Below are 22,021 nucleotides of genomic sequence, written 5' to 3'. Positions count from 1 at the left end.
ATGGGGTCAGAGGTGCAGGTGGAAGGGGTAGATTTTGAGAAGAGGTGAGAGATCACCTCTTGAGATGCTGCTGGGAAAACTGAAAGAGTCATAACGGGCACAAACTGTGGGAGGGACTGGAGAGGAACAAGGAAGATTTTAGGGAAATCACCTCTGATGGTTACAATTTTATCAATAAAGTAGCCAGGTCAATAGGGGAAAGAGATGGGGGGGACAGGAGGTTTGAGGGGGGAATTAAAGGTCTGGAACAGCTGGTGCAGACAATGGGTATGGGTGTCAATAATAATGATGATGGTATTTATTAAGCGCTTACTATGTGCAAAGCACTGTTCTATGTTTGTGGGTTGTGGGTTAGGGTTAGTGGGTTGTGGGTTAGCAGTACGAGCACGGTGGAGAGGTAGGGGAGAAAGAAAGCTTGAGTTCAATGGAGACAGCACTGCTGAGGGCAACGATTTTTGTGTCAAGTGTTTGGGTATATAGACCAAATGTGGCATGATGACTAGAATACTGGAGGGGGGGTCAGAAGATGAGAGGCCTCTATGTGGGAACAGGGCAGATTTGTAGGGAGTGGGTGTGTGGGAGAGAGAGCAGATCAGGAGGTTGTGGTCTGAAAGAGGTATTTCAGAGCTGATATGAGTAGTTTGTACAGTGATTACAGATGATGAGATTTTGTGTGTGTCCAAGTTGGTGAGTGGCTGAGGTGCGGAGCTCCAGAAAGTTTTTGGAGTTGAGGAGTGAGAGGAAACGGACAGTGGAAGGGTGATTGGGGACATCCACGTGGATAGTGAAGTGCTCAAGGATCAATAATGTAGGGATGGAGTAAGAGACAAGGAAGGTGAGAAAGGGACTGAAACGGTTTAGGAAAGTTGGAGGAAGGTGGGGAGCGGTAGATGACCGTGACGAGTACTTGGAGTGGGTAGTTGAGTTGGATGATGTGGGCTTCAAAAGAAGGGAAATGCCAGTAAACACCACTGACTGACATGGACATCAAAGGACTAGAAATATACTTAAAATATGTAAGCAGTATAATTCTGAGGTGGAGAATTACAATTCAACTTTCACCACTGCTAAAAGATATTGAAATAGAATTTCCAAACTCATACTCTAATGAACAAAATTCCTTGGGAAACAATATTTTTCTTTTCCTGTTACACAGATCGTAAAGGAAAATCATTACTTGCAAAAATAAACAATGCAAAAGCTATAGCCTCCATCCTGTACCAGGAACAGCCTCATTGAAAATACAAAATCTTTTAGAATAGCCTACCTACATCCAGACAACTAAATGAAAACCATTCAGAAAAGTAACCATTGTGACAAGTCTGATAAGGCAACAATGATAACTGAAGCAGGAAGCTAGTTACTATTAGGTGTGGTTTTTAAATGGTTTTGGGTTGGCCACTTTTGGATTTTTCAATCTTTAGTACTGTTTAAATGTAAGGTGATGATCAGCATTATGTTAAAAAGGATATTTTCTGCTCAGTGTATAAGCTTCTTACATACCTTCTCACTATTTCCACTGCCTAGTTGTGTGGCTATTAGTTTGTGAAGAAGCAGAACAGAATCACGGGCTAGCTTGTCCAACACTTGGAAAAAACTGTCACCAAATAACCACTGCATGACAGGACGAAACCAAATGTTGCTCTGGGTTGCCTCGTTATTCAAAGATTCGACATCAAGCCAAAAGGACAGAGCCATCTAAGTGGACTGCTGAAAGGGCCAAATGCTTTTATACTTGGACCTGGAACGAGTCCAGAGATTACACAGCCTTGTTCAACTACAAGGCCAGAACCAAACCCAGAGATTAAAAATTTCCCCAAGGCACGGAGGGTGTAGGGGGAGAGAGGGGAAAAGCAACACTAAAATAGATAAGAACTTTGCCTTTGACTATGCAGAGGGATGTCTTTAAGGCTGAAATTAGCCTTGGGTGGGGAGGCTCAGAGGCAGACTAGTCCAGATTCTGGTTGGTGAGCTCTTCCAGGTGATGCTGTGCCGGCTCCAATAGGCACTTGGCAAAAGAGCTGTTTTTTCTGGGAGCAGACTTGGATTCTGTCTTGAATAGGAACCAAAAGATATGTGCTCTCTGTGCAGGTGCCTGGACCTAAAGAGACCACCTACACGAATCAAAGGGCTGCAAAATAGTGAAGGATAAAGACCCAGCCCCCAGATGCCCCAGTAATAGTGTCTGGCTTCTTGATTTTTTTGCCCCTACACGTGAAAGTAAAGGAAGTTTCACAGGTGGAATTTAGAATCTAAGCTCACTTTGACGTTCTGGACACGAAAGCACACAAGTACAGACAATACTGTGATGCTGCTTTACAGACACCTTTGTTATGAAAACCAATTTTCTGCCTTTTAAATACAGAACTAAATTTTCCACTGATAAGAATGCATGCGAAGAGGAGTGCTACTAATGCCTTAGCCCGTTTCCCTACCGACTCAATAGTGAACTGGTGCATTGCAGACTGTTGGATGATGAGAAGATACATTTAGAACAGTCGGCAACGGTCTAGTTTATTCAACCAGTAGTGGAATATCCCCAAGGGGAGAGTGGAAAGAGGCAGTTCTGGACTAGTCTCTTCCAATCCAGAGGCCAGAGTTAGCAGAGAAGACAGAAGTTATGTCCTGCTTCAGATCCAGGTGCTGACTAAACGTCCATCAGGATTCTCTGTGTGTTCCCCAGGGTGGCAAAAGAGACAGAGGGCCCCTTGTCAGAACGTGGAAGAGAGTAGGCAATCTCCTTCCATGTGCCAAGGCAGACGTGATTGGCATTTCACCCTGGGGACAGACCCACAGGAAAGAAGGAATGTGGCCTTGTGGAAAAAGCATGGGCCTGGGAATCAGAAGGACCTGGGTTCTAATCCCAGCTCCATCACTGGCCTGCTGTTTGGCTTTGGGCAAGTCACTTAACCTCTGTGCCTGCTACCTCATCTGTAAAATGGGGATTAAGACTGTGAGCCCCATCTAAGACATGAACTGTGTCCAATCTGATTAGCTCGTATCTACCCCAGTGCTTAGTACAGTACCTTGTGCACAGTAGGCACTTAATGACCATTAAAAGAGGGCAAAAAGATAGTACCCTATTATAATTTTATACTCATAATAAGGATGGTAAATAAAATGGGCCTCACCAAATAGGCAGAGGGCCTAAAACTCCCTGGGAAACCTTGCACTTGTGAGCCTATGTGGAATGGAAAGAATTCCTGGGAGAGGGGTGGGTGACTGTAAGCGTAAGTCGGCAAAAAACTTGGAACAGGAGGGAACAGATAGCCTTAGCCTAAAAGAAGGTCTTGCATAACGTGCTAACCTTCTCTGAGCCCAGCTGGCTTGTAAGAACGGCATCTGGCCTGAGGCCTACCAAGGGGCAAAGCAAGACGGCACGGTGTCAACACTGACGTAATGACAACGTCGCCAACGCTGCATCAGGATAGTCCACCCTTGTCTGCTTCAGTCTATGTGGGGTATGTACAACAGTCATTTTTTCACCTCTGTTTTCAGCCATTTTGAACCTTGCTAAAACGCAAATCGCATGAATCCACTCAATCATAACTGTTTCAAGGTGCACTTAGTTCATTTGCTTTTTGCATTTTACCCAACAGGGCTGAAATAGCGTCAACACACCCTCGAGCACAGCTTTAATGTATTACTAGACCCAGGTGTACGGAATCTATAAAAGATTAAAACCCAAAAAAAACAATGTCTATGTTTCCGGGGTAAATTTACTATTTTAAATCCTGACACTCAGATTAGATTTTCACCAAAACTATAATATACCATCTATCCTAATATTTTTTTCATACCTGAATAATGAGAAGGCTTATTCAATTTTTTCTCTTTCTCTCTTCAAACTTTCAATATGGGAGAAAATACCCTTCTTTCCTTTCCCCTAACATTTGCCAACAGGAAGAAATGATTTTTTTTTCCTTACTTTGCTTTGTTTAATGGTATTTGTTAAGCACTTTGTTTGCCAGGCACTGTATTAGGCCTTGGGGTAGATATAAGATGATCAGGTTGGACACAGTCCCTGTCCCAGATGGGATGATCAGTCTTAATCCCCATTTTGCAGATGAAATGACTTCCCCAAGGACACACGGCAGACAAGTGGTGGAGCCAGAAACAGAACCCAGGTCTTTGGACTGCCAGACCTGTGTTCTTTCCACTAGGCCACACTGCTTCTTTTGGAGGCAGGGAAATAAATCCACAATCCCCTCTATTTACTCCAGCTAGTTGTGAAAAGAATATGTGTGATGGTACAGCCAACTGAAATAACTTATTAATACATGCATTTTCAGCACGATTCTCCCAGTTCTTAGTAAGTTTCCCCAACAATTTAAAAAACACTTTCATGATTCCTCCTACCCTGCAAATTAATCTCTTGGAAGCCTATTACTGTCACTTTTCCATGACCCCTCTCTCTGCTTTCAGTCTTCCACGTCATCTCTAGCCATCATCAGACAGCACTTATCTATTTATTTTAAATGGAACTGTTTAAGCGCTTACTATGTGCCTAACTGTACTAAATGCTGGGGTACATACAAGGTTGTCAGGTTGGCAATCCCTGCCCCACATGGGGCTCACAGTCTTCATCCCCACTTTACAGATGGGGTAACAGGCACAGAGGTGTTATGTGACTTGCTCAGGGTCGCCCAGCAGACAAATGGCAAAGCCGGGATTATGGTGTAGAGTAGCAGCATGGCTTAGAGGATAGAGCATGGGCCTGGGAATCAGAAGATCATGGGTTCTAATCCCGGCTCCGCCACTTTTATGCTGTGTGACCATGGGCAAGTCACTTCACTTCTCTGGGCCTCAGTTACTTCCTCAGTAAAATGGGGGTTAAGAGGGTGAGCCCCACGTGGGACAACCTGATTACCTTGTATCTCCCCCAGCACTTAGAACAGCACTCGGCACACAGTAAGAGCTTAACAAATACTATAATTATTATCCAGGTCCTTCTGACCTCCAGGCCCATGCTCTAACCACTAGACCACTGACTCCTTTCCCCATCTACCCAGAACAGATCAATCAGTGGTATTTACGGAGCGCTTAGTGAGTGAACAGCACTCTACTAAGCGCTTGGGAGAGTACAGTACAACACGGTTGGTAGACACGTTCCCTGCCCACAACGAGTTTACAGTCTAGAGGAGAGATATAGATATATCCCAGACTGAGCCCCCTCCTTCCTCTCCCCCTCTTCCCCCTCTCCATCCCCCCGTCTTACCTCCTTCCCCTCCCCACAGCACCTGAATATATGCATCTATGTTTGTACGCATTTATTACTCTATTTATTTATTTAGTTTATTTGTACATATTTATTCTATTTATTTTATTTTGTTAATCTGTTTTGTTCTCTGTCTCCCCCTTCTAGACTGTGAGCCCACTGTTGGGTAGGGACCATCTCTATATGTTGCCAACTTGTACTTCCCAAGGGCTTAGTACAGTGCTCTACACACAGTAAGTGCTCAATAAATATGATTGAATGAATGAATGAATATATAGATAAATCACAGAACCCAATCCCAACCTCACAAAAACCTCTTAAGATTAGCCCTGCTGGCTACATGCTTTTCTAACACATCAATAGTGTTTTTACTGAGTGCCTAATCAATCAATCAGTCAGTGGTATTTGAGCACTTACTATGTGCAGAGCACTGTACTAAACGCTGTACTACTAAAGGGAGTTAAATATCTGGAACAGCTGATGGCAGGGGCAGTGGGTATGGGAGTGAATTAGGAAGGGAAAGTACTGAAGAATTAGCAGGCATGTTCCCTGCCTAGTGAGCTCAAAGTCTAGAGGAGGAGATTTTATAAATAATTTATAATATATAATTTAAAGATATATACAAAAGTGCTGTGTGGTTGAGGATGGGGATAATATCAAATGCCCAACAGTCAAAGAATCACATGCATAGATGGTGCAGAAGGGAGAATGATCAGGGAAAGAGAGGGCTTAATTTGGGGAGGGAATGTTTGAAAGCAGTGGGGAAAGAAGCATGGGAAAGTGAACAGTTGAAGATGGCAGTCAAGGAGGGAAGAAGAGAGGGGGCAAGTGTTTTATAAGATATGAAAGGATGAGGTTGAAAGCAAACGTGGTGGAGAGAAGGGGCAGATTTAAGGAGGAAGCGAGACATTTCATTTTGAGTTCCTGCAGGGAACACTGGGTGAGTTGAAGGGGGGTGGAGGGGCAGGATTGGAGAGGAGCAGGGGAGATTTTAGGGAAGTCATGCCTGAAGGTTTCAATTTTGTTGATGAAGTAGGTAGCCAGGTCATTAGGGGAAACAGATAGTCGGGGGTGGGGGAGACAGGTGGCTTGGGGAGGGAGTTAAATGTCTGGAACAGCTGATGGCAGGGGCAGTGGGTATGGGAGTGAATTAGGAAGGGAAAGTACCGTTGTCAGGCAGTGGAGAGGACGATACTGAAGCCGATAAGAATGAATTTAAGGTGAACAAGGTTGGAGAGAGGTCTGGGATTCTGCCAACAGCGCTCCAGAGCTGGGGCACAGGAGTGGAGGAAGTGTACTATGGAGGGGATCCAGGATTGTGGGTTAGTAGTACAAGACTTACAGTGGGAAACTGCAGGAAGGGAGCTGAGTTAAAGGAAGAGGGTGGTGTAGAGTGTGTCAAGAGAAGGTAGTTTGGGTAGGGAGATCAAATGGGGTAATGCGGCTGTAGAATTTTGGAGAGTAAAAAGAATGGAGGTCCATGACAGGGGTAAAGACAGATTTGTCAGGGGGTGAGTATATGGGAAAGAGAGCAGGTGAGGAGGTTGTGGTCTGACAGCGGGATTTCAGAATTGGTGAGGGCAGAGATTGTACATTTACTAGAGATTATAAGAGCAGGTGTGTGCCCAACTTGGTGAGTGTGTGAGGTGGGGTGGAGCAGGAGGTCACTGGAGCATGCTTCCTGTTTCACAGTCCTGTAACCCTGGTATTATCCTTGTCTCCTCTCTCTCATTCAACCCAAATATTCAATCCATCACTAAATCCTGTTGGTCCCACCTTCATGACATCGCTAAAATCCGCCCTTTCCTCTCCGTCCAAACTACCTTAATAATACAATCACTTATCCTATCCCGCCTGGATTACTGCATCAGCCTCCTTGCTGACATCCCAGCCTCCTATCTCTCCCCACTCTAGTCCATACTTCACTCAGCTGCCTGGATCGTTTTTCTAAGGAAATGTTCAGAAATGCTTCACCACTACTCAAAAATTCCAGGGGTTGCCCATCCACTTCCGCATCAAACAAAAACTCCTCACCATTGGCTTTAGAGCACTCAATCACCTTGGCCCCTCCTATCTGACCTCGCTACTCTCCTACTACAATCCCCTGCACACTTTCTCTTTTCTAATGTTAACCTTCTCACTGTGCCTCGATCTCATCTATCTCACCACCGACCCCTTGCCCACATTTTGCCTCTGGCCTGGAATGCCCTCCCTCAAATCTGACAGACAATTACTCTCCCCCACTTCAAAGCCTTATTGAAGGTACATCTCCTCCAAGAGGCCTTCCCCGACTAAGCTCCCCCTTTCTCTCCCCCTACTCCCTCTCATCCAGAGTTGTTCCCTTTGTTCCCTTTGTTTGTTCCTAGTGCTCTGCACACAGTAAGCGCTCAATAAATATGATTGATTGTTCATCCCCTAGCCCAACCCCACAGCACTTATGTACAGATCTGTAATTTATTTATTTATATTAATGTCTATCTCCCACCCTCTAAACTGCAAGCTCCTGGTGGGCAGGGAATGTGGCTGTTTATTGTTGTACTGTATTCTCCCCAAGGGCTTAGTGCAGTGCTCTCCCCACAGTAAGCACTTAATAAATATGACTGAATGAATGAAAGGAGTAGAGGAGAAAGAGGAGGTGGACGGTGGAAGGATTGTCAGGGACATCCACATGGACTGTGAAGTCCCCAAGAATCAATGTAGGGATGGAGAATGAAGAGTCTGAGGAATCAAAATGTCTAAAAAAGTTGGATGAGAGGCCTGAGGAGTGATAGATGACTGTGACTAATAATTGAAGGTTTAAAACTTGAACACGTACGGGAAGAGCAAGAAGAGAATGACTACTATTAGGCAAACCTCTTTTAATGAGCTAAGTCATCTATCTGGAGAAGCACTACCTGCTAAAAATGAAAGAAATATTTTTAGCCTCAACTTAGAAAGAATGACAGACAACACTACTATTCTATTTATCCACAGAACAGGTAAATAATAGGGAGCAGCTGCACAAACTTGCCCCCACTGCCCAAACAACTACATCCTCGGCTGTAATGATTTCTAGCCGAGAGGGAACACTGTGTCTTTTCATCCAGCTTTGATTGCTCTGCTGATATTACTCACTCAGATTTTCACAAGAGACTAATAGCCAGAGACTAGAAGGCATAAAGGGTTACCATGTACTGTGCAGTTTGCGGCACATTCAAACCAGTGACCTGGAGAGGAAACAGTCTGTACCCCTCAATCTGCCACTGAGAGTTATTCGCCTGGACTTTTCTTTCATAAAACACTTGGACTCCATATTTTGGAACTGGTTGGTCTCCTAAAACCAAACTGTCCAGTGATTCGGCACATACCATTCTCATATCTAAGAACCCCGAGCACTCCAAACAGACCAAGAGGGAATGAAAACTTATACCAGTCTGTAGCCCTGGGGTTCTGTCAGCTTCTGGACCTCCAAGAGAGCAGAGGATGTCTTTATTAGCCACCTACAAAATGGAAGCAGAAGTAGAGGGCAAAGAGAATGCGGGGAGAATCCTGAAGTGTTGCTGAAACACACTGCCCTCTTCCATTCCTTACCATTTCCCTGACTGCAACCAGAACTTCTAGCACAGAGGGGACATTGCCAATGTTTTTTTAAATGGTATTTGTTAAGGGCTTCGCTCAATCAATACGATTGATTGATTGATGAGCTTGCCCATCCGCCAAGCTAGCTCTCTTCCTCCCTTCAAGGCCCTACTGAGAGCTCACCTCCTCCAGGAGGCCTTCCCACACTCAGCCCCCTCCTTCCTCTCCCCCTCGTCCCCCTCTCCATCCCCCCAATCTTACCTCCTTCCCTTCCCCACTGCACCTGTATATATGTATATATGTTTGTACAGATTTATTACTCTATTTATTTATTTATTTTACTTGTACATATCTATTCTATTTATTTTATTTTGTTAGTATGTTTGGTTTTGTTCTCCGTCTCCCCCTTTTAGACTGTGAGCCCACTGTTGGGTAGGGACCGTCTCTAGATGTTGCCAACTTGGACTTCCCAAGCGCTTAGTACAGTGCTCTGCACACAGTAGGAGCTCAATAAATACGATTGATGATGATGATGACTGAGCCCCTTCTTTCCTCTCCCCCTCGTCCCCCTCTCCATCCCCCCATCTTACCTCCTTCCCTTCCTCTCCCCACTGCACCCGTATATATGTATATATGTTTGTACAGATTTATTACTCTATTTATTTTACTTGTACATATCTATTCTATTTATTTTATTTTGTTAGTATGTTTGGTTTTGTTCTCTGTCTCCCCCTTTTAGACTGTGAGCCCACTGTTGGGTAGGGACCGTCTCTATATGTTGCCAACTTGTACGTCCCAAGTGCTTAGTACAGTGCTCTGCACACAGTAAGCGCTCAATAAATACGATTGATGATGATGATGTGCCAGGCACTGTTCTAAGCGCTGGAGTAGATACAAAGTAATCGGGTTGGACAGTCCCTGTCCCACACGGGGCTCACCATCTTTAATCCCCATTTTACAGAAAAGGGAACTGAGGCACAGAGAAGTGAAGAAGTGAAGTGACCTGGCCAACTGCCCAGCTGTTAAAGGCAATAACTGACAGGGGTGGGCCTGGTCGGGGGGAGGCTGAGGTTGTGACTAGAGCAGCCACAGCCAGGGTGGGGGGCAAAGCGGGAATGCTTACACAGGCACAATATACACTGACCCCAGGTGGATGTCTACCTGCGTGCCTGAGCTTGAACCCAAGCGCTGAATCACAGACCACTAAAAAATCAAAGAACAGAAGCTCAACCACTCCAGGGAAGCAGGAGGCTTACTTGAAATAAATCAGAATGCTCTCAAAAACAAAAATGTGCAAATGGTAAGAGATAAAAGGAAGAGAAAACATAGAAGTTACCTTTTTATCACTACAGTTAAAGAAGAGGTCCAAACGCATGAATTGACACCTTCATATGTAAAAACATTCAGCACAAGTGAAAATAAAAGTCGAAAGACGAAGTCAAGAAGAATTCCACACTATAAGATAATTTTTATTAATAATCTGTAGCCTGATTTAGCATCTTCTGTGTGCAGTAAACTATACTAAGGGCCTGGGAGAGTACAAAAGATTTAGACTGCAAAATCCCTGCCCTCATGGAGTTTATAGTCTATATAAACAAAGCAGAAAAATACACAGGTATAATATGAAGCTATTGACCATTTTCTTTGATATTTTGAATCAATTAAATTTACTGAGTTCTTATTGTGTGAAGAGCACTGTACTAAGTGCTTGGGAGAATACAATAACACAGAGTTGAAGCAAATACTGCCCTCTGAAATATTCAGAATTATGGCTGCCCAGAAACCTGGGTTCCTTTCCAATTTTACCACTGACTTTTAGGCAAACCACTCTGAGCTTTTCTGTATCTCACTATCCCCATTAATTAAATGGTGATTTTTTTTCTTGTCTGCCTGCTGCCCACCTTGATGACAAAACACTTGACATTAACTTCAAGCACTTGGTTTTACAGAGATTCACACATCTGTTTCCTGGACCTCTAAAATGCTCATTTCTTGAGTTGTGAGGTGAAATGAACTGAATATGGTTTCTGAGGAAATGGCTAAAGGGAGTGGGGACAGCTATTTTCATACACATGTGTGATTACTATTTATCAAGTCGGGTGACTAGATCTAGGACTGGTATTCCCAGAGTGTTCTAGAAAGAGAAAATACCTACAGAAGTTGCTACTTTCTTTATATTCTGACCACTTTCACTCCTCATAATACTGTACCATCCTCCCATCCCCTTCTCCAAACAAAATCCCACAGCATTTCAAATACCTTTTAAGAACACACCTCCTCCACAAAGCCCTCCCAGCACTGACCATACTGGGCTCTAGTGAGTCCTATCACTCCAACAACTCCTTAGTCCTTCATTATACTGCTCAAAGTTTTGACTCTGTCACTATCGTGCTTACGGTTTTCACGTCCGTCCCTTCTGTCATGTTTACCTTATGTTTGTCTGTTTGTGTTTACCTTGCTTCCCGAACACTGCAAATATCCCCTTCCTGACTTTTCTTCCTTTTTAAACACCCCAAAGTGCCCGGTGGGCAACTACTCTTCTTCTGACTTCTCCAAAATATGCAAATCAATGAATCATTCACATTTATTGAGTGCTTACTCTGTGCAGAGCACTGTACTAAGCACTTGGGAGAGTACAATATGCCAAAGTTGGTGGACATGTTCCTGGCCCACAACAAGCTTACAGTCTAGAGGGAGAGACAAACATTAATATGAATAAAATAAATTATGGATATGTAAATAAGTGCTATGAGACTGAGGGAGGGGTGAATAAAGGGCGCGAATCCTAGTGCAAGGACAATGGCAGATGGAACTGGGAAGAAAGGAAATGAGGGCTTAGGGAAGGCCTCTTGGAGGGGATTTGTTTTTAATACGGCTTTGCAGGTGGAGGGAGTGAACATTTGTTGGATATGATGAGGGAAGGGAGTACAAGCCCAGAGGCAAAACATGGGCGAGGGTCCACAGCTAGATAAATGAGATCAGGGCAGAGAGAATAATCTGGCGCTACAGGAGTGGTTTATGTGTGTTGGGCTGTAATAGGAGATCAAGAAGGTAAGATCTGAGGGGGCAAGGTGCTTCAAAGGCAATGGTAAAGAGTTTTTGTTCGATGCGGAGGTAAATGGGCAACCGCTTAGAGTGGGGAAACGTGGACTGAACAGTTTTGTAGAAAAGTGAAGTTTTGTAGAAAAGAGAAGTATGGACTGGAGAGGGTAGAGACAGGAGGGAAGCAGGTCAGCAAGGTGGCTGATACAGTCATTAAGGCAGGATAGGAAAAGTGCTTGGATCAATGTGGTAGCAGTTTGGATGGAGAGGAAAGGGCAGATTTTAGTGATGTTGTGAAGGTAGAAGTGACAGGATTTGGTGACAGACTGAATATGTGAGTTGAGTGAGAGAGAGATAAGTCAAGGATAACACCAAGATTATGGACTTGTGAGACAGGGAGGACAGTAGTGCTATCTTCAGTGTTGGGAAAGTCACAGGGAGGAGAGGGTTTGGGTGGGAAGATAAGGAATTCTGTTTTAGACATATTAAGTTTGAGGTGTTGGTGGGACACCCAAAAATGATGTCCTGAAGGCAGGAGAGAACGCGAGTCTGCAGAGAAGGAAAGAGATCAAGTCTGAAGATGCAGATTTGGGAACCACCTGTACAGAGATGGTAGTTGAAGCCAAGGGAGCAAATGAGTTCTCCAAGGGAGTGGGTATAGATGGAGACTAAAAGGGGACCCAGAACTGAGACTTGAGGGATTCCCACAGTTAAGAGGTGGGAGGCAGAGGAGGAGCCTGAGAAGAGACTGCAAATGAGTGACCAGAGACTTGAGGAGAACCAGGAGAGGACCCTGTTAATGAAGCCAAGTTGAGATAATGTTTCTAAATGAATGGGGTGGTCAGTGGTGTTGAAGGCAGCTGAGGGGTGGAAGAGGACAGAGTAGAGGCTGTTGAATTTGGTAATATTTCTTTCCTTAAAGTTTTCAAGAAAGAGGAGGCAAAGTCTGCCGACGCACGATTGTTTGTACCCCTTAAACACTATGATTCTCTCCCCACCCCAGCCCCAAATCACTCTTAAACACTCTGACACTATGAAACTCACTCCACTGAAGTCCCACAGCACTTATCCTTCCACTCTACCGTTTCCCCTATCTGTAATTTATTTTAATGAGTATCTCCCCAACTAAGCTGTAAGCTCTGAGGGCAGAAATTGTGTCTACCAATACTAATGTACTGCTCTCGCTCCAGTGCTCAGTACAGTACTCTGTACAGTGCTCCGCACACAAAAAGCACTAAACAAATCAATAAGTGACTAAAGTTTTCCTTTATTTTAATTTACACGGTTGTGAAGGTGGAGTCATTCCTAAGCGTTACTGTTATCCAGCAGAAACAATACAGGGTACTTTCAAGGTATTCCTTCTGCCCCTTCAAAATTCACTTGCTTGATCAGGTACTCTTTGATACCACAAAAACAAACACATTATCACTTAGGCTTTATTTTTAAACTGAGTCACAAGATACTTGGTATTCTAACAGCTCTGTTCTTTCTTTAGTAAAAAGAATGTGTTTACTTCTACATAAACATTAAAGAGTCTTTTGTTTTGTGACATTTCTTTATTTGCACAATTCAAGGCAGCCTGGAAGGCAAACCTCCTGTGACCTAGCCTATTTATCTTCCAATATATATCCTCCCCTGTGGAATTCAGGAGAATCTAGCTAATCAGGTAACCTCTGGGCGCTGAAATTTTAACTGAATTTCCCCAACAGACTTTGCTACATAATTCCAAAGGCAATATGATTGCATATTTTCTAAGAGTGGCTCTACCACCTGAGTTTGGATTTGAATACAATAGTACTAGACCTATATGAAAGGGTCAAAAAGACAAGTACTTTAAAGTTGGAAGTCAATCATTATCAGTTGGTGAATCAAGCCATCGTATTTATTGAGCACTTACTCCGTGCAGAGCACTGTACTAAGGGCTTGGGGGAGTACAATATAACCGAGTTGGCGGATCTCTCCAAGATGACTTCTTTCTTTCAGTCACTGCTGTCATCACAGAACAATTTTTAGCTTGCCTACAAGGTATGAGGAAACATTAATCTCCCACCATTACTTTCAATAACAAATCAATTGGAGATTAAAATATTTGACATACTTCAGGAAGCAAGTAAAAAACTCTGAAACTCACAAGCTCCTTTCCTTTCTTAACAGGCCTTCACTCAGGATCATTTCGTATTTTTAGCTGAACCTCTACTTCACCCCCCATGGCCAAAGTCATGTCCCTAATCTTGCCAATCTCCCTTTATACTCTCCTTCTTTCAAATGGAACACATTCTTCTACAATAATCTCACACCCCATTTTGATATTTTCCTCCAAACTTCCACTGGTTCCCCATTTTTTAGGCTTTTTTTTTTTACAATCCAATTTCTCCCTCATGGGTTCAAAGCCCTCCACCAGTCATCTCTCCCCTTCCCCGACCTTTACCACCCCATGCTACTTCAGCTTTACTCTCACACCCTCCAGATAAAAATCTCTTCTTGGTCTCTCTTCCTTCTTCACCTATTCCTGTCACTGTGCTTTCCCATGCTGACCCATCACCTAGTCCATCTTCCACTTACCTTCCCCTAACCAATTTTCCCTGGTGCTTGGCACACAGTAAGTGCTCAAAAAATAACACTGTGACTGACTGATGGAAATATGCATGTGGGGGGGGTGTGGGGTGTGCGCACACCACCCAATACCTTCACTGTGGCTCAGTTCATGTGTCAAAACTTGTAATCCAGGGCTTGACGGTTCCAATTCTTCCTCTGCTTCTACTACTCCCTTCCGGGGAAACAGTATGGCCTAGTGTAAAGAGCACGTGCCCGGGAGTCAGAGGACCTGGGTTCGAAGCCCAGCTCCACCACTGCTTGCTGTGGGGTTTTTGGGCGAGTCACTTAACTTCTTTGTGCCTCAGTTCCCTCATCTGCAAAAAAGGGGTTCAATGCTTGTTCTCCCCCCTCAGACTGTGAGCTCCTTGTGGGACCTGTGGGACATCTGCCCCAGAACTTAGTACACTGTTTGGTACATAATGAGCACGTTATTATTATTATCATCATTGTTATTCTGGGTGAACAGCTCCAGATCAAAATTATATTAGAGCAAATGTGGCGAGGCCTACAATCTATTCCCTCATTTGGAATATAGTTATAACAAAATTCTTCCTGCTCTACTGGAGTGGCCATTTAATTAGGAATAACCTGTGTCTTCATCTACCTGCCTTCAATTTCTAGAGGAAAGAAAATGCACAGAATCTGGCAATTATGAGACTCAAAACGATATGAACAGACTGTTCCAGAGAGGTCTCCCACAGACAACTATTTGGCAAAGTACAAGACATCACAGGTAAATTCCTCAAGGACAGGGACTCAACTCTACATTCTCCCAAGCAGCTAGTATACCACTCTACACACAGCACATACTCAGCCCATGCCACTGATGACACTAACCGAACTATTATAGGACACATTGTAAGCACCTGAATACCACAATTATTATGATTAAACCCCCCTCTAAACTATGCTCCACCATCTCTGAATAAAATGGACCAAAAGCCACTATTGGGCATCCAAGTTTCACTGTACTGTCCAGGCTCTCAGCTCCTGAAATCGGCCCCAAACCAATTAAACTGGTCTGGAAAATTACTCACGAGAAGAGAAAAATCCACCTCCCCATTCAGAGACGTTCTGAGATGTCACCTCTTCTGAGATGTCACTTCACGTACAGCCTGCTGTTCACACAGACACTGATATCGGCCCAGAACCACTCTCGTCAGCCTGGGAAATTCACAGGGGGAAAAACAAATCCACCTCCCTGGCCCGGCGAGGCTAGATGCCACTCTGTAGCCAGCTGAACTCTACAACTGAACTCATCTTCCCACTCCAAACCTCTCCTCAATCTAATTTTCCTCTTACTCTTGACAATATCACCGTCTTCCTTACCTCTGGAGCCTGCAACACTGGCCAAACTCTAGACTCCTCCCTTCCTTCTACGCCCCCTATTCAGTCTGTCAATTCCAGCACAACATTTCCAGGATCTGCCCCTCATTTCCATGTAAACTGTGAGCCCGTTGTTGGGTAGGGACCGTCTCCATATGTTGCCGACTTGTACTTCCCAAGCGCTTAGTACAGTGCTCTGCACACAGTAAGCGCTCAATAAATACGATTGAATGAATGAATGAATGTAAACAAATACCGTGCTGGTCCAGGCACTTATAGCTTGACTCCTGCATCTATCTCCTCACTTATTTCTCTGCCTCCTGTCTCTCTCCTCACCATGCCTCCCATTCCTCAAAAACCTCCACGGCTTGCCCTTCCTCTCTACATCAAGCAGTAACTCCCAACAATAGACGGCAGACCACCACTCTCCCCACCTTTAAAGCCTTAATAAAATCACATCTCCAAGAGGCCTCCCTTGACTAAGCCCTCACTTCCACTACTCCCTCTCCCATCTGCACTGCCTGTGAGCTTGGATCTGTACACTTTATGCACTTGATATTCACCCCACCCTCAGCCCCACAACACTTATGTACATATTCATAATGCATTCATATTAATATCTGTCTCCCCCTCGAGATGGAAAGTTCCTGACTGATGGGCAGGGAACGTGTCTAATAGCTCTGTTGTTTTGTATTCTCTCAAGAACTTAGTACAGTGGTCTGCACACAGTAAGAGCTCAATAAATACCACCAATTGATGTCTATCTCCCTCTCTAGACTGTAAGCTCCTTACAGGCAGGGAACATGTCGACCAGCTGTTGTACTGTACCCTCCCATGCACTTAGTACAATTTTCGGTACACAGTAAGGACTCAAATACGATCAATTGATCGATGTCTGTCTCCCCTCTAGACTCTAAGTTCATTACAGGAAGGGAAAGTGTTTACCAACTCTGTTGTACTGAACTCTCCCCAGCACTTCCTACACTGCCTTGCACATTAACTGATTGACTGATGAGGTGTACACAAAAAGCAGGTTTCAGTTCCTTCATTTTTTTGACACAAGTATATAAAACTCCATTACTAGTGAGACCATTTGTCAACCCAGAATCCACTGTTTCCCACAGCGGCAATTGGACGCTTGAAGTAAATGTAGGATGGTTGCCGCCTCTGACATCCAAACCTAATAGTTAGGGATTAGTATATGCCATTCCTAACATCTCCCACTACATCCCTAGTTTTCTCTCTAGCAACCCACTGTGATCCTCTTCATTATTAACTGTCTTGAAAATATTAACAATCCTGTACATGATGAGGTAATAAACTTCATGAGCCTACCTGCCTCTGAGTGAAAAGGTATTTTCTTGTTTTGGTTTTAAAGCAACCAATCATTCAATCGATGGTATTTACTGAGCCTTTGCTATGGGTAGAGCACTGTACCTAGCGTTCGGGAGACTACAACACAACAGAGCTGGTAGAAACATTCCCTACCTGCAACAAAGTGTACAGTCTAAACAGGGAAGTGCCCTCTCTCCTCCCTTCTCTACCCCCCACCCTCCACGGGGATAGGGGTCATTTTGTATTTGCGCTGCCCTCTCCCATTTGCTCTCCCCAGGGGGGCAGTGAGTCCCTTCCATTGCAGCTGCTGTCTTAGACTCCGCCTCAGTGTCCTGTTCGAGGTTACCACTGCATCAGGCCAGATGGCACCATGATGATGGTATTTATTAAGCGCTTACTATGTGCCAAGCACTGTTCTAAGCACTGGGGTAGAAACAAGGTCATCAGGTTGTCCCACGCGGGGCTCACAGTCTTCATCCCCATTTCCCAGATGAGGGAGCTGAGGCACAGAGAAGTTAAGTGTCTTGCCCAAGATCACGCAGCAGACAAGTGGCGAAGCCGGAATTAGAACCCATAACCTCTGACTCCCAAGCCTGCTCTTTCCACTAAGCCACACTGCTTCTCATTAAGCATTAAGAAGTGGGCCAAGGTGGTGGGAGCTCCTGGCCATGGAGGGCAACCGCTTCTGGGGAAGGAGGGGCTTCAGCCACCCTCAAGCTCCAACAGCTGTCCTTTCTGTTGTAGGGTTTGAGGAACAATAATTCCACACTCACACCCTTCATTATTTTCTAAACTTCAATCATGTCCTATGCCAGCTGTTGTCCTTTTAGACATACTAAGGGAAGTCAATAATACTGAGCCAGGAAAACTAGGAAAGTACGGTTCTCTCCAGATCATCTGTCTGGGATTTCCTGAAACCAGCAGCGAGTCAGCACCTGGGAATTTCAAGTTCCGATTAAAGCCATGTACTACAAAAATCAAACAAGGGCTGACACATCCCTGCTGGAAAATCATGCATCTGGACAGCCATACAAGAACACCAATGTTCTGGCAAACCACGGTATCTTCCTCCCCAGATCAGAGACTGCAATCCTGAAATGTCTCAACATTAACCTCCTATCCGTTCAATTATGTTTCCTAAAAATTTATTTCTGTACTACTTGCCAAAATCAGATAATTTTAAAAGAAACACTATTTATTGAATTTGACAACGGTACAGATTGCCTTCGAATACCGACTGGCCACCCGATCCCCAAAAGCACCTATTCATTATTTGTCTTAGAACCAAAATTTCAAAATGGGCAGAAATTCAGAAATGTCCACATAAAAGCTTTCTGAAACTACAATGACTTTTCCTTTTACAGTGGTCGGTTGTTCTACTCATAAATTGCGATTTAAAGAAACAAGAGGCCCACTTAAATGATCTGAAAAATATACTTTTGAGGACTGAAGCCAAGTCTTTCCCTAGGCAGTTAGAATAATCAGAAATAGAACGAAAAATTCCCGGATAAAAACTGCCTACACAGTTTTGTGTACATTTGGCCACAGTGTGTGTTTTCATTGTGTGTTTTGGCTAGAACACTATTTGGAAACTGTTAGGCCTCTACTCCAGTCTGACCCTCCTCGACCTGTCTGTTGCCTTCGACACTATGACCTTGGGGTTTCTGGTAACTGTCCCAACCCCACAGCACTAATGTACACATCTATAAATTATATATCGTAAGTTTCTTATTTATATTAATGTGTGTCTCCCCCTCTAGACTGTAAGCTTCTTGTGGCAAAGTAATGTCTATCAACTCTGTTGTATTGTACTCTCCCAGCTGCTTGGTACAGTGCTCTGCAAACAGTAAGTGCTCAATAAATACTTCGAACCCTGGCATCACCATCACTGTCCTCTCCTGATTCTCCTACTACTTCTTGGGCCGCTCCTCCTCAATCTCTTTTACAGGCACCTTCTCTGTCACCTGCTTATCATCAAGGTTCCTCAAGGTTCAGTTCTACACCCCTCTACACCCACAAATCACTCGCTCCTATGTCTTCAATTACCATCTCTATGCAGACGATTCCCAAATCTCCCTCTGCAGCCCCCACCTCTTTCCTTCTCTGCGGTCTCGTCCGGCCTCCTGCCTTCAGGACATCTCTAGGATATTCCGCCAACAATGTGTCCCAAAGACAATCTCTCAGCTTCCCACCCACACCCTGACTTCCTACTGACTTTCCCTTCACTGCAGACAGCACCACCACCCTCCTCGTCTAACAAGCTGCAACTTTCGCATTATCCTTGAGTCATCTCCCTCGATCTGTCACCAAGTCCTGCTGGTCCTATTTTCACAACTTCTCTAGAACGTGCCCTTCCCCATCGCCATCCAAACTGCTACCTGGGTGACCTAAAAACTTATATCCCGCCTCAACTACTGCATCAGCCTTCTCACTGACCTGTCTACTCTCTCTCCCCGATCCAATCCATACTTCACTCTACAGCCTGAGCAATTTTTCTAAAAATACTGTTCAGTCCACTTCTCCCCACTCCTCAAAAGCCTCCAATGGTTGCCCATCTACCTCTGCATCTGAGGGGAACACCTTACCACTGGCTTTAAGGCTCAATGGGCTCTCCCACTATTATCCCCCTCCTTCCAAATCTCTCGCTACAATCCAGCCTGCCTACTTTGTTCCAACACCAATCTACTCACTGAAACTGGATTTAGTCTGTCTTGCTACTGGCTCCTTACGCATATCTTCCCTCTGGCCTGGAATTCCCTGTCCCTTCCTATCTGACAAACCACCACTCTCCCCATCTTCAAAGCCCTACTAAAATCGTAGTTCCTGCAAGAGACATTCACTGAGTAAACTCACTTCCCCTCCCTATTCGTCCTCCCATCTTGCATCCATCACCTATGCACCTGTTCTGTTCCCCTTAAGCACATACACATCCTACCCCAGCCCCACAAAACTTGGGTCTATATCCTTATTTCAACTGAATTTAATCCATTTTCTGTTCTGTTTCCCCCACTGGATTGAAAGCATCTTAGGGCAGGAATCATGTTTACCAACTCTATTGTACGGTACTCTCCCAAATGCTTAGTAGAGTGCTCTGCCTCTGCGCACAGTAAGTGCTTAATAAATGCCACTGACTGATAGGGGTTGTCTGTCCCACAACAGGAGCCTAGATGGACACACTGCACCATGATGTCAGAAGAAATGGTTTGTGTGCTGCACCAGAGAGTGATTATAATAGCACAACTCTGTTATACTGTATTCTCCCAAGTCCTTAGTACAGTGTTCTGCACACAGTACTCAATAAATACCAGTGATTGATAGATTGGGATTTTCTACAAATGCAAACCTCAAATTATAGGAATACTGGGTGTACTTTCCTTCTACTGGTCACCTCCATTTTCTGAACAATCATTACTCTTTAAATCTTGGAACACCCCTTTCCTTATTAAGGTGGGGGGGGGAATATTAAATGAAATTCACTTATCAATTCACCTCAAGAGTTCTGTGCCTGTGCCTGTAAGCAATAAAAAAATCTAACAGATGTTAAGAAAAAGAAATTTCAAGAATTATTAATTCCCAGTGAAGCTTCCTACTATTCCTAATGTACTTTAGATTCATTTCTTATGTAAAGTCTTATACAAAACAACAGATTCAACTAAAAAAAAATCATTACCTTCAAAAATGTTCCATAGTCCACAGTTTCCATCAGCTCTCCCCATTCAAGGCAAATTTTGGGCACTGTTCCTACCCCTGGCTATAATCAATCAATCAAAAAAAAAAAATCAAAGTGTTTCCTTCCTTTCTCCCCTAACTTTCACCACCCTTACTAAGGCTGCAATTTCAAGTCTACACTGATCTGGACTTTTCTGGACACGGAATGGGATTTCTATTCTACCACCAACAGGACTTGATGACCAGACTTTACTTGGTCACCTGTTTCAGGCTTCTGGTTGGGCATTACAGTCCTAATCAGCCTGAAGTGACTCATGGTCTTCATTTCCCCACGCTATCATTTTTTGGCCTTTCCTTGAATCCAGCTATTTTATGAGCTTAAGAGGACTGAGTGAGGCTGGGGTTTGAAATGATATTTGTAAGAAATAGCCTACTGTGAAGGTACTTCAAGATCTCTCACTTTGTACTTGAAAAATGATGGAGTGAGAGAAGTGGCAGCTGCGCCAAGATTACCAGGAGGTCATGGTCAGGTAAAGAAAACCTGCAGGTTGTAGCCTTTTCTTTTGGATGCTTACTTCATCTTCACTTTTTCTTGCCATACAAAAGCAGATGACATAATTGTTTCAACCACTGAAACACTGAGCACATACCTTCCCCACCTTTAGGGGTGAACTTGACAGAACAGATGGGGAAGACAACAGTCTCCAAAAGCAGCATTGGTAGTTCAACTCCATTCATCAAGAGGGAAAGGTATGGATTTTCCTTTGTTTGGAAAACAAATGGAATTCAAGAAAAATGCCTCTAAGGGAAAAGCCAGTTTCCGACCAGAGAGAAAGCTCTGCTCCGGGGTGGGGCTGGGTGGGAATTGGGTTATTTCCAAGCCATCTTTTCTAGACAACTCCAGAGAAGGAGCATGGCCTAGTGGAAAGAGCACGGGTCTGGAAATCAGGGGACCTAGGTGCTAATTCTGGTTCCATCACACGCCTGCTGTATGACCTGGGGCAAGACACTTCTCTTTGCCTCGGTCACCTCACCTGTAAAATGGGGCTTAAGACTGTGAGCCCCACAGAAGAAATGGACTGTGTTCAGCCTAATTAACTTGTATCTATCCCGGCACTTCGTGCAGTGCCTGGCACCTTGGAAGCACTTAAATACCATCAAAAAACATCACAAAAACCCAACAACTCCACGGGGGTCCAGGATGGCCTAGTGGACCCTCAATCACAGATTATACATGATCTGCCATGCTATTCCACCTTTAGACACTCCAGGATCTCC

At 44.2% G+C, this 22,021-nt stretch overlaps 1 protein-coding gene across 5 annotated transcripts in view; it reads right to left on the bottom strand.

Moving 5' to 3' along the window:
• Positions 1 to 22,021, bottom strand: part of REPS1 (RALBP1 associated Eps domain containing 1) — a 101,520-nt gene that overhangs the window by 58,285 nt on the left and 21,214 nt on the right. Inside the window, exon 1 of one of the 5 annotated variants that reach the window (XM_038767338.1) lies at positions 15,451 to 15,563. The exons of the other annotated variants lie outside the window; for them this stretch is intronic. The gene's annotated coding sequence lies outside the window, so the exon portion shown is untranslated. Of the gene's footprint in view, positions 1 to 15,450; positions 15,564 to 22,021 lie in introns of those variants that run through there. 5 annotated transcript variants of the gene reach the window in all.

Source organism: Tachyglossus aculeatus, chromosome 2 (genome assembly GCF_015852505.1).
Source record: "Tachyglossus aculeatus isolate mTacAcu1 chromosome 2, mTacAcu1.pri, whole genome shotgun sequence".
Lineage (NCBI taxonomy): Eukaryota > Metazoa > Chordata > Mammalia > Monotremata > Tachyglossidae > Tachyglossus > Tachyglossus aculeatus.
Note: the sequence above shows the minus strand (reverse complement) of the source record. Positions and strands in the feature narration are given on the sequence as shown.